Source organism: Canis lupus, chromosome 35 (assembly GCF_011100685.1).
Source record: "Canis lupus familiaris isolate Mischka breed German Shepherd chromosome 35, alternate assembly UU_Cfam_GSD_1.0, whole genome shotgun sequence".
NCBI classification, from domain to species: Eukaryota; Metazoa; Chordata; class Mammalia; order Carnivora; family Canidae; genus Canis; species Canis lupus.
The window spans coordinates 21,296,340-21,314,418 of record NC_049256.1 but is presented as its reverse complement, the minus strand read 5'-3'; the positions used below and the strand labels follow the sequence as shown (position 1 = coordinate 21,314,418).

The 18,079-nt window shown below is 47.0% G+C and overlaps 1 long non-coding RNA gene across 1 annotated transcript; it reads left to right on the top strand.

The window, feature by feature from the left end:
- Window positions 1-4,205: 4,205 nt before the first annotated feature.
- LOC119867624 lies at window positions 4,206-17,833 on the top strand. The gene is made up of 3 exons (XR_005384180.1): window positions 4,206-4,415; window positions 11,415-11,579; window positions 17,517-17,833. It is a non-coding gene; the product is annotated as an uncharacterized LOC119867624 (long non-coding RNA).
- Window positions 17,834-18,079: the final 246 nt, after the last annotated feature.

Genomic DNA, 18,079 nt, shown 5'->3' with positions numbered 1-18,079 from the left:
CGGAAGGGCTTCTAACGTCTCCTGTGGCAGGAAACATTTTTCAGTGGTGTGAATTGTTCACCTTTCTGGCATTCCTTGTAAGATATTTTACATTTTTCAGACAACCCTATTCAGAAGTTCAAAGGAATCTTTAACTAGGATTTCTTTTCTTATTTTCACCGAATAGCCTACCTACATTTAAATCAAGCAGGGAAAAGGGGAGCTAAGAGGATATTAGGGTAAACACATGATAACACTGGCCAAAAATGTTGGGAATGGCCGCCCCATTCTGTCAAACAGAAATGAAGCCAGACAGCTATGTCACTGGGATTTAGATTCTCCACCCCAAACAAATCTAATCTCATCCTGGTGTTCACAGGCTAGGCCAGCAGGAAGACGGTCTAAATGTGGAGTGCAGAGATGCAGATATGCTGGCTCCGTTCCCAGGAGGCCAGGTCAGGAGGAGAATCAATATTTCAATAGCTTGGGATTAGGAAACACACATATCAAATCTTGCCCATTAAGGAAACAAACGTTAAACCCACAGACATCCTGTATCTCGCAGGGGCCGATAGGGATGAAGCGTTTGACCCATCTGTAGAAATGTACCCCATTATTTTTGCACTTTCTTGATGAGTACAAGTTGTGTAAAAAATTCTCAGAATGAGACTGACGTTGCTTAGAAGACTGCCATAAATAATATCTTAAAGCCCCTGATAAGCAGCTTTCCGGGGTAAAGGGGAGACAGAGCGGGGCTCTCGGCGCAGTGGTACAGTCTATGTTATTTGGAAAATAAAGGTCACAGAAATCAAAAAGAGGTAGGATTCAGCTTGGGTCTGCAGCGGCCTTTGCTCAGATTTGACAGACCTCCCCTGGGGACCCCCTGCCCCAAACATTTGGAAAATCCAGGCAACCAAAAGATAGCCCCAGCCAGTTGGTACCTTTCCTGTTTGTATCAAAGGAAAAGCCCTGAAACCACAGGATGATTAATATCAGCTCACACACTGGGACATGCATCTGCAGGTATAACTGGCGCGGGGGGATTTCACATTTACCCTTTTTCCCCCAAAAAATAATGAATGAAAGCACCAGTGTTTAGAAAAGGGGTTTTCCTCCAGGAGAGTGTATGTCTCTCGCGTCCTAGGGCACACTCAGATTTCCCGTGGCCACACGGGGCTGTCTCTAGGGCATGCCTTGGTCTAGCACTTCCAGGTGTTCAGGACAGAGAAGCAAAGTGAAGCAACGGGGCGGGTGTGGGGTGGGGTGGGGGTGTGGACAAGTGCAGAGTCTCAAAGATCTAATTGCAACTCTGACAAGCATCAGATCAAAGGAGTCTCTCTTTGGTTCTTTGATCTCTTGATAACCACATTTAGCACCCTCCCCTGGCTGTGCCTGGGGCAGGCAGCCCTCCCTTCTAACTCCCTCCTCATCTTTTTCTAGTTTAAATAATTCAACTGCTAAACAGTTTCAAAGGGGTGGAAATAAGCAAGCGCTTGAAGATCCAACTCGTTTGCTAGATTTAGTAAAGCCTCGTTATCATACCAACACCAGATTGGAGAATAAAAATAAGCACCACAGAGTCCTAGAAAAGGATGGTTATCGCTTTTAATACCTTATCTGAGGGCACTTGGGTGGCTCAGTCGGTTGAGCAACTGCCTTGGGGTCAGGTCATAATTCCAGGGCCCTGGGATTGAGCCCTGCATCGGGTGCCCTTGCTCAGTGGGGAGTCTGCTTCTCCCTCTGCCCACTCCTTGCTTGTGATCTCTGTCTTTCAAATAAATAGATAAAATCTGAAAAAAATAAACAATACGTTGTCTGACTCACATTTGTGCAGCAACAGCACAGAAATAGGGCCATGGCCACAACCTCACCTCCTGGTCCTTCTACCAGATTCTGTAAGAAGCTGAGTTGCATCTACCATCATGTCAGTCCTCGCCTCTCCTTTCTTCTCTCCCCCAAATCCCCAAGACAAGTAGATGGGCCTCCTCCTTTGGGACCACATCATCCAGTGTCTTCCGGTGTTGGACACTCTCATCAGGTGCGCCCAGCCTGTTCAGCTCAGAAATGGCCTTTATTCTCAGGGTCATGAGTTTGAGCCCCACATCAGCCTCTGCACTCAACGAGGAGTCTGCTTAAGACTCCTTTTCCCTCTGCCCTTCCCCATTGTGCAGTCACTCTCTTTCTCAAATAAATAAATAAATAAATAAATAAATAAATAAATAAATAAGTCTTTTTTTAAAAAATGGCATTTATCATAAAACATTAGAGAGGGAGGGGAAAAAAGCTATGCCAGTGAACTTGCTTCTACCATAAGATAATCCTAGGTTGCTGGGTTTAGCAAATAAAAACCTAAGACATCCAGTTAAATTTGAATTTCAGATAAATGATGAATACTTTTTTAGCATGAATATGTCCTAAATATTGCATGGGACACATTAATAGTAACTTAAAAAACTGTTCATCGAAATTCAAGTTTAATTGAATGCTCTGTATTTTATCTGGCAACCCTCCTAGGGTCCCTCTGTCACCAAACCTTGCTAGAATATCTCAGGGTAGCCTGGCCTCAGAGTGCAACAAAGAGGTTCTCTACTGGGTGATGGGAGAAAGGAAAGGGGCTAGCATTTGCTGAGCACCTGTAGACACTAAATGCAACATGATCCCCTCAAGAACCCCAGAGGATGGGGACTATTATTCCCCTTTCACTGTGATGGAGCTAAAGCCCATGAAAGTCAAAGGGTTTGTCAGCTTTAAATTACGGCAGGTAGGATTCTAACCCAGGCGTTCCTAACTTCCCATCTGTGATCTGTCCTTTACCTGCCACAGTCTCCTTCTCCCTCCCCAATTAAGGCATGACAGACCTTGAGGCTAATGGACTTGTTTCAACATAAACAGGCCTTTTTCATTCCAGATATATCTTTTCATGTTCATCAAAAGTTCTAGATCTTATCCTCTAGAACTCTCTGTCCTGGCATTAGAAAACTGAAGGGTGTGGGAAATCCAATGTAAGAGCAATAAATAGATCTGAACGAGGGTCTTAGGTGTTTAAATAAATTGAAGAGAGTCATCAGCAACTTTCCTCACACCGGAGAGCCTGTGTAAACTCATTAATCTGTACTGAATTCAAACTAGGACACCAGCATATTGTGAAATCCTGACTTCCTTATTCTCCAGGGCAGGTGTTCTCAAATCTAAGTGTGCTTCAGAATCACCTGGAAGGCTTATAAAATACTAATTGCTGGGTCCCGGCCCCAGAGTTTCTGCCTCAGTAGGTCTTGAGGGAGCCCCAGGAATATTCATTTCGGACTTTTTTTTTTTTTTTAAGATTTTATTTATTTATTCATGAGAGACACAGAGAGAGGCAGAGACATAGGCAGAGGGAGAAGCATGCTCCCAGTAGGGAGCCTGATGGGGGACTTGATCCCAGGACCCCAGGATCACAACCTGAGCCAAAGGCAGATGCTCAACCACTGAGCCATGCAGGTGCCCTTGGAAACCTTTTCAGGTAACTCTGATGCTGCCGGTCTGGGGAATCCTACCCTGAAAACCACTGCTCTAGGACCAAAATAACACAGGCATCCTCCACTTTTCACAAGTGGGTATTACATCGCTTCACTCTAACGAAAGACCTACATTATGACCTGTTTTCATTAATTGATCGAAATCATGAGGATTTTCGCTCTTACACAAAAAGGCAAAATGTGAAAATAGCGTTCAGCATGTGTTTTGCAGGAAGCCCTCACAGAGGAAGCGCACCCCAAGAAGGGAGACGGATCCCGAGGAGCTCCTTCCCCTGGGAACTACACTCAGCATCGGGTCCCCAGAGCCCCGGACCATGTCTGGGAGCACCTGCATTTTACCTCGGTTTATTCTGTGCATCTGTGAGCAAAGTATGTCTTAAGGCTTCAGGAAAGCCTAGCAGGCTGAGGTCCGAGAATGCTCAGAAAAGCATTCCTTTTTAATCAATGGTGATTCCTTTTTTGTTTTACACCACTTTCAGCTTACAGAAAGTTCCATGGGACCGGTCTACTTTCGGAGAGTGGGAGACACCTATAGACGGAATTTGCTCTTAAATCCATGTACACGTTGGAATTCAAGGTCACTCCACACCTGTGGTCCCCACCACTTGTCCTATCCCTTCTATGGCATCTACATCCTTTCCTTCACTCGTTCTCCCCACAGATAGGACTTCACACCCACCACGTACCAGATACTCTGTGGAACCTCAGGGCACGCACAGGAACCGAACCTAGCTTCTGCCAGTGGCCAGGAGGCTGTCACATAAACCGTGTAATGTCAGCGGAACGAGAGGTGCTATCATAGGAGCGGAGAGGTGCTATCATAGGAGCGGACACAGGCAGTCACCAAGGAGGAGAGAGAGAAGAGGAAGGGCGGATTTTGATGCACTTACCCCTTGGGCTAACCCTGAAATGCTGAAGGTAGGTAGGGAGACGGGGGGGGGGTGTTGGGGGGAGGTCCATGCAGAGGGAACAGCATGCGCCAAAGTGCAGAGGTGGGAAGCAGCACAGCAAGGTCGAGAGCTGCAAGAGACTTATCATGACTGATGTATACAGTCGACCTGGTGGCAGGTGGAGAGGGATGGGGGATGGGGGGAGCCCAACAGGCAGATTAGGATGAGGTGCTTCGTTTCTTTTAAGATGACGATGAGGCATTAGGTGGTTTTAGGGAAGGGATGCCATATGGACATATGATTGGAAAGCTTATCTGAGTGGAGGGGTCAGGATGGCCCCTGATTGTGCATCTCTGTTCCAGCAATTACCACCCTTCATACAACTGCTATAACTCAGTCCTGATTGTTCGGTTTCACTCTCCTCCCGATGGCTGGACATTTATTTATTCACCCCCCAATCATTTACTCGGTGACCGGCTGGTAGAGGACATAAGCAAGGAAATGTTGGAAATGTTGGAAAATGTTGGAATTCAGTGTGGCACACAAAACGGTGGAAGTATCTATAAAGACACGTGAGACCAAAGAGACAAGAAGGTCGAACCTAAAAACAGTCAATTGTACTACAATTAATTTTCAAGTCACGTTGCAATTAATTTGTGCACTTGAATAGAAAATATCAATTCATTCCCTAGATTGAAAATGACTTCCCAGAAGATGACGTATTTTTGTTTTCTTTATACAAGGCCTAACGGAGCCTTTAGCACTGGCACTTGATAAATATATTTTGGTAATTAAGAAGATTAATTGAACTCTTTTAGCCTATTAATTTCACTAGACTATCAAAATTCCAAAATCAAATAGAATGGTCTTTTATTATCCGACTTTCCCCAAATTACAAATATTTGATTTGATTTTTTTAAATGTTGTTTTGCTTATGGTAAACAAGGATGAGCATGTACTGTCAAGTTACTGGATACAGAAATCTGGCCTTGGAGGGGAGAGTTTGACTTATTTTATTTTATTTTTTGACTCATGAGACACAGAGAGAGAAGCAGAGACATAGGCAGAGGGAGAAGCAAGCTCCACACAGGAAGCCCGATGCGGGACTCGATCCCAGGACCCCGGGATCATGCCCTGAGCTGAAGGCAGACCCTCAACAGCTGAGCCACCCAGGTGACTCGAGAGCTTGACTTTAAAGCAGTAATCAGAGCCCATGGCTGAGTACACGGGAGCATGAGGACACCAAGGTTCAGAAGTCGCAGCTTTAGGGAATGAACACTTTTTCAGGGATCACCTTCACTCGTGTATTGGGAAAGTCCAGGAGAATGATAAATCAATAGAATCTCTTTAAATAAGGCAAGTTTGAAAACTCATCTTCCAGCAATTTGTTGCCAAAGGCATAAGGTGGAGATGAGAGATTTCACAGCCCGCCAGCTGTGAGGTCAACTGGAAGTCCCGAGGATGGCAGCTTTCCTCTGGCTCCTTAGATGACCCTCTGGCGAGTCACCCACTGCGGTGCCCACAAAGCTGCAGTGTCTGCATTTGAGAGCTGCCTGCAGCTCTATCCATCGGGAGACCAAGGTGGTCAGCATCCGCCCCAAGCCCCGTGCCTGGGCCTCATCGCTGGCAGGGGGGGTCGGTGGAGGGAACCCACGCCTCCACAGCCCAGGGAACTTTGAGATAAAACCAACAAAATATTAACTGGAAAAAATGAGAGAGAAGAAATCCAGTGGAATGCTTGAGAATCTCCTCTCCTTTGGGATCCTTCCACTGAATTAACTCCTGCTTGGTCTTGTTCCTGATAAAGGAATTCAAGATTGGCCCTACTAGTCTTTGGGGGAGTGAAGGCAGCCTCCAGGGTGCATGGTGGCTCCACTCCAGGCCCTACAGCAACGTGAGGACCAGGTGGCCTCCCAGAGAGAAGGGCAGAAGCCCCGAGGGCCGGTCAGTTCCTTGGGTCCCTGCACCTGCAGCCCCTGCCTTAGGTCACCTGGAAGGGGCCCTGGGGGTGTGTTTCTTAGAGCAGGCATCTGGGAAGTCCAGTTTGCACAGCAAAGAGAGGCACTGGAGAAGATTTTTAGCAACAGTGCAGCAGAAAAAATCTCAATTCTGGGGAAATTGCAAAATAAATCGGGCGCATCATTGCTGCCATCCCTTCCTGCATTCATCACCTCCTCAGGATCCTGGAACCTTAGGGGCACCTGGCCCCCCCCCCCCCACCTATCCAGCTGTTCTGTCTACACAGCAATCTGCATTTGAACGTCTCAGAAACCCATTTCCTTAGAGCACACCGTCCATGGAAACGATCCCTCCTTTTATCCTCACCTTGGGCATCCTTCCAGTCTGCGTACCTCTCCATGTTCCTGTCTCACAGCGCAACTGACCTCAGATAAGAAGCAAACCCATCCGTTATTCATACTAAGGTGTGAACAGCAACAGCAGCCAGCAGACACGGTGACTCGCTCACCCAGCTCTTCTCTCTGGCAGCAGCTACCTGTCCAGCTCTCTGACTCCCCCACCCCCCTCCTTCTCAGCCCAGGGCTACCCTGGGTTCCCGAGACACAAGGCCACCACCGCTGGGAGTGTTCTTGAGAACATTCTCCTGATAGAAGGGGACAGACGCAGCTGACACCTTTTGCAATCCTTCCACCTGGAAGCCGGCATATGAGCTGGAGGTGAGGAGGAGGTGAGGAGGAGGTGAGGAGGAGAGGGCAAGGGAATCGGGGAGGACAAGCCCTGGCCTGGCTCCCTCCTCTCTGGGTCTGGACCCCAGATGGTCCAGCACACACGCTCCTGTTGGCATCTCCATTCGCTGTGTCCCCACCCCTTCACCCCACAATCTACCACTCAGGCTCCATCCCTTTAACAGATTTTTAGGTAGACACAGCGCTGGTAACTGGAGACAGGTGGCACAGCAGAGCTCTGTGACGTGCTCACCTGATAGAACTGGATCTTCAGGTCTCTTGAACAGCAGCTCTCCCTCCTCCCTCCCCCCAGGCCCGGCAACCAGCATCCCCGTTTCTAGGGGTTTGACTATTTTAGATTCCTCCTGTAAGTGGAGCCACGCAGTGGTTGTTCCTCTGTGAGGGGCTTGTTTCATTTAGCATAACATCCTTGAGGTTCCTCCATACTGTCACACAGGGCAGGATTTCCTTCTTTTCTTAAAGGCTGAATGATATTCCATTGTATGCACATATTTGATCTTTTAACCAGTTTTAACCTTTCCCCCGGCCTCATCTGAGGCCAAGAACACCCCCAACCCAACCCCCTAACACCCCCCCACACACACACCCAGTGGAAGAAGGAAGATGGAAAATACTGGAACTCTTGACTTGGCCCTCTCAACTCTTGAATGATGCTGCTTTCAAGAACACGCTATGATCTCTTCCTTCGTGTTCTCCTGGTTCTTTCCCCCTGGTTACTACATAGTTAGGGCTCAAGTTTCATTCAGAAAGACCTGAGTTCCTATCCTCACTTTGCCAGGACTGCTGGGTAACTTGTGATTTCTCTCAACCTCACATTCTTCACCTGTAAAATGAAATCGCGGCACATTTCATCACGGGTTGTTACGAAACACAAATGAGTTAACGTCTAAGCGCAAAATTCACGTTTATCTAATTTTATATTTTTAAAAGATTTTTGTTTACTTATTTGAGAGAGAGCGAGCGAGCGGGAGTGTGAGCATAAGGAGGGGGAGGGGCAGAGGGAGAAGCAGGCTCCTCGCTGAGCTGGGAGCCCGATGCGGGACTCGATCCCAGGACCCTGGAATCATGACCTGAGCCGAAGGCAGATGCTTCACTGACTGAGCCACCCAGGCACCTACATAATACATGTTTAATGGCTATGAGCCATTGGCGGGGGGTGGGGGCCATATAGCAGTAGGCAAAGACACCTGTGCCACCTAGGGTCACCCTTACCTGACACCTCCAATTCCTCATCCCCAAACTCCCTCTACTCTGGAGAGGGAAAAGTACATTGTTACACAGATTAAATTTGTTTCTAAAGGCTCATTATTTTGGTAGAAGGAGCTGGGACGGAATGATAACAGGAGAGCTTTAGCAGGGACAGGAGGCCCGGAGCATGGGGAGGAGGTAGAGGACGCCGAAAAAATGCAGAAGGAACCAGGGCTGACGTGCATTTGCCCCAGAGACTGCCCTAATTAGACTCTTTTCTTCTCGGTTGCTGTTTTTGCTTCCTTGGGTTTAAAAATAAAGTGTCCCGCTTTTAGCTCTAATTACGCCTTTTAATTTTCATATTTATAAGATTAAGATTGCATAACTTGCCCAGGACAAACTGTGATATAAAGCATTTGATGTGCATTAAAAAAAGGAAAGGGGAAAAAAAATAAAAAAAAACCTCAAGCTCAACCCGACGAGGCAAAATGCTTATGTACTATGAGAACATTATTGACTTAAGTTTCAGGATTGTTCTCCCAGGCAAGGAAAACCATCTTAAAAAACAAACAAGCTTGTATTCTGGGGCATTTCCCAGAAAAGACGCAGGTACGGTTTAGTAAGATGGGATTTGGTTTTGTTTTTGGAGCTTGGGCTGGGTGGTAAAAGGTCAGCGCTGTGTTGTAATCCACTCTGGTGCCTCGCTCCCGTAATCCTAACCACAGCCCTCTAAAAGCTGGGCAGCATGGCAATTAGTAAAATGAAATTTCATTTTCTAAACATCTCCTCCTTGATACCTTAAAAACTCTCTGCTGAGGGTTGAAATGTTCTGGAAAGACTCTGGTGGTCGAAATTCCAGAATTCAGTTTCCTTAGGAGAAAGCTGTTAAAATCCCTTCTCCTAAAACTCAGTTAATAAGATGGGAAGAGGGGGCAAGGCGGTATGTCTAACATGAGATCTTAAGAGTGAGTTAGAAAGAAAACAAGGCAGAGAAGTGTGGGAGGGAAGAGGTGTTTTTTTGTTTTGTTTTCCAAAAAATAAGGGCTGTGTCACATTTTGACCTGCAAACGGGTCTGCTCGTGGGTGTGAAAGCCCACCAGCTCTGTCCCCATCTGCTCAAGGCACGACAGCATGTCTCAAGCACAGACAGCACGTCAGCACCATCCTGGGTCCCGTCCTCTGGACGGGGATGCTCCAGGGATGCTCCACAGGCAGCCTCGGGTCAACCTGGACCAGAAGTGCCACCTGTGCTACCTGACGGTGTCAAGTAAACACATCCCACACCAGTGAGCATCATTAGAACGAGACACACTAACACTGTGCCTCCTGACGTCAAACTGGATGACAATGCTTACTTCATCATTGTCATTTATAATTAGTTCTGGCACTTCTGGACACGGCCACCACCCTATTATTCGTCATTTTGATGGGAAGCCACCTACACCCCGAGGAATTAAAAGCCTCACTGTGACCACCAACTTGTTACTGGAGTTAGTGCAACAAAGTGAGATATGTTGGCTTGGACTTTTTTTTTTTTTTCTCTTCTTTTTTTTATAAAGATTTTATTTATTTGAGAGAGAGTTGGAGAGAGAGAACACGAGTTAGGGGGAGGGGCAGAGGGAGAAGCAGACTCCCCAGTGAGCGGGGAGCCCGATGTGGGGCTCAATCCCAGGACCCTGAGATCAGGACCTGAGCCAAAGGCAGACACTTGACCGACTGAGCCATCCAGGCACCTTTTCTTTAGTAACCTTTATTATAAGAAGCTGGGAAGACAAAAAAAAAAAAAAAAAAAAAAGAGCCTATATTATCTAGAAATTAGTTACTAACCTCCTAAGAGACCAACTCTTTTGTTATGTCTTGAATTATGTGCCCCCCACTCCAATTCATATGTTCAAGTTCTAACCCACAGCACCTCAGAATGTGGACTTGCTTGGAAATAGGATCACTGTAAAGGTAATTAGTTAAGATACTTTTCAGGAACAGGGTGGGCCCTAATCCAGGACTGTTGTCCTGAATAGTGGGAGAAATTTGGACACAGAGACACACACAGACAAAGGCCAAGGTAAGGGTGGTGCTTCTCAAAGCCAAGGAATACCAAAGATCGCCAGCAGCCACCAGAAGCTAGAGGACAGGTCTGGAACAGGTTCTCCCTCCCGGCCTCAGGAGGAACCAATCCTACTGACACCTTCCTCTTGACTTCCAGCTTCCAGATCTGGGACAATGAATGTCTGCTGCTTAAGCCCTCTGGTCTGTGGGGTCCTTTGTACCCCAGCCCTAGAGAACTCAATATGTCTTTGTATTTGAAAACATCGTGATTGACAAACAGGGCCTTCTGATCATGAAGAGTGTAGGTACCATGTACATTCTAGACAGGTTCCCAACCTGCTTTGTGTCTGTGAGGTGATGTGTGAGGTTCTCATAGTTTGAACAGGAATCTTCGTTATGATGAAAAGTGAAATGTGTTGTTTTCACTCATTCACCCCTAGGTAAGTCTTGTCCACCTCAGGTTTTTTTTTTTTTTTTTTTTTTTTTTTTTAAGATTTTACTTATTTATTCATGAGAGACACAGAGAAAGAGGCAGAGACATAGGCAGAGGGAGAAGCAGGCTCCCAGTAGGGAGCCCAATGGGGGACTTGATCCCAGGACCCCAGGATCATGACCTGAGCCAAAGGCAGATGCTCAACCACTGAGCCACCCAAGTGCCCCCACATCAGGTTATTAGCAGGTTAATTTAGTTTCTTTCTTTTTTTTTTTTTTTTAAATTTAGATTCTAGGTTAATTTAGTTCCACAGCAGTGATCTGATGAAGATGAGAGGGACCTTACCACCATTTCTTGAACTTCCTATAAAACCCACACCATATTCTTTATGTCACTTTCATCTCTCCCCCATGTGCTACCACCACTCTAAAAGCATCACAGATGTAAATGGAACTAAGGAAAAATAATATCTGGGGCCTTGACATCAACATTCCCTCTGCCATGCAATAGTCATCCTGCATCCAACTCTTCAGTATATTAAAATCTATTACTCATAAGATCAGTTACCAAGGGCTCAGCAAGAGTCTGGAAAGGAGGCAGGGGATCTTTCAATGCACCAATTGACTTCTTTGGGTTTCGTGATTGTGATTGCCAGGACCGAACACCATTCCAGCAGATCCCCAATGGAACCACGTCTGCCTTACCCAGAGCAGGCCCATTTGGGAAGGTTTCCTGCCTGGGGTCGCACCCTCCTTGTGGCTCAGGGACACCGGCTTCTGCTGGGAAACAGTGACATCAACAGGAAAGCCATGCAGGTTGGGTGAGTATTATCAAGCAGATTTTCTGAACTGACTCTTGCCAAAATAATCCATCCGGTTGACGACTTACATGTGAGCCGATCGTGAAAATACGTTTCTTCTTGGAAATATGCTGTGAGGTGGACTGGCACTTCATCATCCTCTCTCCAGCCTGTTTCCTTATATTTACTTTCCCTCACATTACCTCACTTTGATCTGGCTTTTTTTCCTTCCAAGCTCCCATGCTGGAATTTCAACAAAACTCCACCCCAAAAGCTGCTCCCCATACTACCGGTCCTAATAATTTTTATAAACAGCAAAACTGAAGTCTAGAATATTAGCATTAAGCAGGGCAGAAAATTATGGCTTTCACTCTGTGCCCCTGAAGGCAACACCTTATGTCCAATCTGCAAAGTGCCAAAGATACCATTTGGTGCTTAAAAGGAGAGAAAGGGTGACCGCAAATGGAACCCAATATGTGGCGCTTCCATGAGGGCTTTCCAATCAACCCATCATCAAAAAAGGATAGATTTCTGGGCCAGGTCATTTTAAGCAGCCGTTTGCAAAAAAGAAAAGATTCTAGGCTCAAATGGAAGTAACTTGACAATGAAATGCTGGGAGGGGGGGAGCAGGGAGGACCAACTATTTGTCTCTCATGGACATACAGAAGATCTGCCTGTTGTAAACCTTCTGAGGGTTTTGCCTGCGTTTCCATCCTCCACGACTGCGTTGGAATGATCACTGGTGAACGTGAAGCTGCACACACTCGGTAGAGGAGGGGAGTGAGGAGAGCCCAGCGTCTGCAAGTAGAGAGAGGCCTCGGGCTCACGGGGGCTGAGCCACCTTGCTCACTGTCCGAACTTCAGGAGCTTACTTACTCTAGAGGGTTGTTGTGAGGATCAAAGGAGCTAATGTGCAAAATGCAAGCTCTGATTTGGAAACTTGGCAGCATAAAAAAAAAATTGGTCTCTCCTCGACTGGAAGACTATCATTCTCTCCCTCTGTCATTGTGGAAAAGCATACCAACAGAAAATGTGACCTTTCTGCCATATTTAAGTGTACAGTTCAGTGGCATTAAGTACACGCACGGTTTTGTGCAGCCGCCACCCACTGTGCCCACCAGACAACATCCTTTCTCTGTTACCTTCCCTCCTCTGTGCCACCAGCAGCAGCTTCCACGCTGTCTTGCTGGACAGTGGGCCTCTCCCTGCCAAGGCCTGTCCTTCCAACGTTCATGTGAACGAATGAATGAATGACTATATATATATATATGTATTTTTTAAAGATTAATTTATTTGAGAGAGGGAACATGAGTGGGGTCAGGGGCAGAGGAAGAGAGAGAGAGTTTCAAGCAGATTCTACACTGAGCACAGAGCCCACTGTGGGGCTCGAACCCCTGGCCCTGAGATCATGACCTGAGCCAAAATCAAGAGTTGAAGCTCAACTGACCAAACCACCCAGGCGCCACCATTATTTATTGACTTATTCATTCATTTATTTAAAAACCCTTCCTTCCATAATAAGCTCCCTCGATGTGAGACTAATTCTGCCTTCACTTCAAGGCCTAGGCGCCACCGCCAGTGTCCCCAGGCCCAGGGGCCCTCAGCCCTGGCCCTGCTGCAGCAGGTGACACTGTTTACTGCCCCTTCTGCCCTGAAGTTCCTTGACGCCGTGGCCTCTGTCATGCTGCCCTTCGGCGGCCCCCCACACCGCCAGTGCCTCCCGTTTGTGTGCGCCCCCTCCCCCTGTCCCTAAACACAGAATGCTTCCTTCTGCTCCTGACTCAGTGCTTCTACCATCGGGCCCAGCGTTCCAGCCGCCTGCAGAGCACTTCCCCAGGGACAGCCTGCCAGCGTCTCAGATGCAATAGGTCCAAGATGAAAGCCAGAATATTCCCCGAGCAGGCCCAGCTGCGCTTCTGGTTCGTGTGTCCCGAAGGCCATCATGGCCACTGCCCTCGTCCAGGCCTGCGTGAAAGCTTCCCTTTGCCATGGCAAGGATCTCTATGTGTGACCCCGCTCTTGCCCAGAAGGAATCCACCCTCTCTGCTGCTTCCAGATTAAGCCTGGGCTCGGCCGTGGTGCTCACCTGTTCAAGCACATGGGTGACACACACAGACACACCTCTGACCTGACATACAACTATTCCTGCCTCTGAGTCTTACCTTGTACAATGCACTGGACCAACTGCAAGACTTCAAGCTTCTGTGGCCCCTGGGCCCCTGGGCCTTCCCCTGCTACCCCATCTGACTCCAGAGGCCTTTCTTTCTTCAAGCTCCTTCCAGCTGATGTTATTCCTTCCAGAACCTTTCTCAGATGCTCTCTCCCTATTGCACTCTGTGGCAACTTTCCTGTTGAGTCTCCTCCTGCTCTTAGTGGCTCAGCATTTCTCTCCAATGTCTTCTCCAAACCATCTTGCTCAGTCAGTAAAGTGATGGCTGGAAGCCTCGGTGCCTTCTCCTGTGTCTTCCCACCAGCATCTCTGAGCCTGTGGCTTCGGCGTGGGGAAGGCCTGGCCCAGTACAAAGGACTGCGGAGCCAAGTCGTGCACCTGAGTTCCGCGAGCTGTTCCACACGAACAGGCCATCTGGCCACAGAGGACCTTCATCTATGAAACTAATGATTTAGATTATGAAGATCTTTAAGTTCCTCTTCCTCCCAACACCTAAGACAATGCCTGCTGTTTACAGAACAGAAAGTTAACTGCTTTCACCAATAATGTTATTTCCTAAACCCTCCCCCACCTCCCAAAATAGTTATTTCCTGGATGTGATCGCCTTTTTCAAAAGGAAGAGTTTATTTTCTCCCACTTTCTTTTATGACTCTGATTTCCAACATATAATCAAATGTGTGCTCTAAAATAAGTTATAGGGGTTACCTGGGTGGCTCAGTCAGTTGAGCATCTGACTCTTGATTTCAGCTCAGGTCATGATCTCAGGGTTGTGGGATCGAGCCCCATGTTGGGCTCCGTGCTCAGTGGGGAGTCTGCTTGAGAATTCTCTCTCTCTCTCTGTCTCCCTTTGCCCCTCCCTCTGCTCATGCTCTCTCTATCTCTAAAAATCAATCAACCAATCAAATAAATAAAAATTAAGTTATGTGCACAAATAGAAATGCTTACATGCAGACTGAACTACAACTATAACCTATATACCATGCAAGTTATTGGCATTCAGGGTTGGCAGCAAATTTTTCTCCACTTGAGCATCTCACCAGGCAGCTAGGAACATTTATAAGCATCAGCCCTTGTCCCATTCAGATCAGAGAGGTCTCCTATGCCAGGACTCCTATGCCACCTTTCTGGCTGAGATGCCCCTTCTGCTTTCAGGGAAGGCCTCACATCTCCCAGGAGGCTCCTCACTGGAGATAAGGTCAGCTTTCAGGTCTTCCTGGACGCCTCAACTTGGCCAGGGAGGCCCATCCCAGGCCTTTCCATTTCCACGGACTCAGTCTTTATGAGGCCCTCGCTGTTCCTGGAAAGTCTGCTTGAGAATAAACCTGGTTCCCAGTCTCCTCGGCAGACTTCCCAAAGTCTAGGCCACATATTTGGCCGCACTCTTCCTCATGGTGGAGGGTATGCCCTCAGACCTCCCAGGGTGCATGTTCCTGATGAAGAACGGATGAGAGGGTGTACGCCCTCAGTTCTCCTGCAGGGTATTCAGGGGAACATTCTCCAGATCAAACGCTGCTACTATTTGCTCACCAAACTGCAAATGTTAAAGATTTCAGACCCTCTTGCCCAGTAAAAAGCTTCCCAGAATACGACCATACCTACATTGTCCTTAAGAATGTGGGGAGCTTTTTGTATTCCTTGTCATCTGTTTCTATATTTCATTTTATTTTTTTAAAAAGATTTTATTTATTCTTGAGACACAGAGAGAGAGAGAGAGAGGCAGAGACATAGACAGAGGGAGAAGCAGGCTCCATGAAGGGAGCCTGATGGGGGACTCGATCCCAGGACCCCAGGATCACATCGTGGGCTGAAGGCAAGCGCTAAACCCCTGAGCCACCCAGGGGGATCCCTGTTTCTATTTTTTAAATGCCTGGCTAGTACTGATGACTCTCCAGAGCTCACACTGAAAGGGTGAAGGAGGTGGTGGTGTGGCCCGTGCCTACATGTCCCCTGCCCTTCTCACAGTGTACCTCCCCAGCACCCCTCTTCTTCTGGAGAAAGGACCCGACTTCAGGCACACACACCTGAATGTAGAATGGCTCAAAGTGGAATCCAGGTGAATTCCCATCAGGAAGCCCTTGGGTGCTTGTTAACTGTAAACCCCTGGCCTCACGCAGACCCACAGAATAAGAATATTAGGGAGGACTGTTTGAGCTCTGCTGCTTGGGCTTAGCATGCGTTTCAGTCCACTTGCTAGCCAATCTTAGGGATTTTTTAGTGGAAGGCACTGTTCTTAACTATGGGAACTTGGGGATTTATGACCAATTAGTATGTGGGGTATGGGAGGCCGGAGGTGGGGGGGGTTACATTTTGAAAACCAGGGGTCTTATTTAGAATGTTAAAGTCACACCACCTTTGGGTCACACCACCTGAGTCTATTCATATATTCTTCACTAACTAGCTGTCACCTCAAATCTGTGCCAGTTTTGAAATTCTGAAAATAGTTCTGTTGCTGAGCTTTTGAAATGAGCTGTTGGTGTCATGAATGTGACACCCCTCTTTCAGGGCTTTTAACTTCTTCCCACATTCAGCTATAACAATTGTACTTTGGGCACGGCTGGAGGAGCAAATGGCCAAATTAAAACTACTCAGAGCTCTGCTCCCTCTCCTCTCCCTTATATGCACACAGCTAATATATATCCCTCTATCCGCACACAACTTCTTTATATAACAACATGGGGACGTTCTGCAGCAAGAAGCCTTCACAACAGATTTGAGTGATTTTTAGAATCCAGCTAAAAGAGTTAGTGGAACAGCTCCATACTGCATTTTTTCCAAAAATAATTCTCATACGATACAAAAATACTTCTCTTTAGTAAGGAGCATTAATATTTTCCAGCCTAAAGTGAAAGTTGTGTCTGTGTGTACCTTAATTTTATAAACACATAAATGTATACATATATTTATATTTAAAATGTAAAAACAAGGCACATACAAATATTACATATGCTATGTATAATCTATATTAATCCTTGAAGCTATCTTTCAGGGCATGGAGTTTGAGAAAATCTTCTTAGCTGGGGCCCATCTCTCCTGCCTAACATTTTTTTTTTAAAAGACTTATTTATTTATTTATTTGAAAGAGAGAGAGAGAGGGAGAGAGCACACAAGGGTGTATGGGGGAGGGGCAGAGGAGGAGGGAAAGGGAGAGAACCTAAGCAGGTTCCACACCCAGGGTGGAGCCCAACATGGGGCTGGATCCCATGACCCTGAGATCACAACCTGAACTGAAACCAAGAGCCGGAAGCTCAACCAACTGAGCCACCCAGGCGCCCCCCTCCTACCTAACATTTTCTCAACAGATGAAGCCTGGTGTAAACGAGGACAGCTTTCATTGGTTGCATCCAGAACCCGTGGGGGCTTGTGAGCATGCAGATTCCTGGGCTCTGTATTCTACTAACTAAATCAGAATCTCAGCAGGTGAAGGGCCAGTAGTCTGCATTGTGGACATGCTCCCCAGGAGACTATCACAGTCGTGATCTCCTATTCCAGGACATAAGTATCAGTTGGAAGGTAGATGTGTTCTTGCCAGGCTAAGAAAGTGCACAGGTTGTCTGGCGAGGCAGGGTGGCAAGGTAAGAGCCCAGTCTTTCCCTTCTGGAATATCTCACAGCATATCATGGGTGCTCCATATGGAAATGTGCTTCACTGTCTGCCCTGCTTTTGATGAAGAGAGGATGGGTCATGAAATGCCAGTAAGAGAGTGGGCAGGTGAAGGGCCTCATGCTAATAGCATTTTACCTGTGAACTCCTATCAGCCAGCTCATAGTGATTTCTCCTCCATTTTCCAGAGCCCCTCAGACTTCTGATGGAAGGATGGCCCCTTTTGCTCTTCCATGGGCTAGTTCCACTGACCCTGCAGCTGCAGCAGACAACTTCACCCTGAACCTCTACTTTGGTTGGAGCTTAAGTACCACAGACTTCTATGTCACCTTTCATATTGGCTAAAGACACGCTGGCCTCAGACCAACAGTAAATTCTTTCTAGAAATCAAACACTTTATCAAGGGGGCGCCTGGGTGGTTCAATGGTTGAGTGTCTGCCTTCGGCTCAGGGCATGATCCTGGGGTCCTTGAATCGAGTCCTGTATCAGGCTCCCTGCCTATGTCTCTGCCTCTCTCTGTATCTGTCATGAATAAATAAATAAAATAAAACAACAGCAACAAATAATGTTGTCAATAAGTGTAATAGTATAGCTTGGTACCGTCACCGCCTGCCCCGCCAGAGAAAGGGAATACTTTTTCAGCAGTCTTTGGAATCACCCTCATTTTAATGAAACCTCCATAGCCAATGGAATTAAAAGTATGGAAAACCAATATAACAATGTCTTTGGTAACTGAAAATACCCTTCAGAA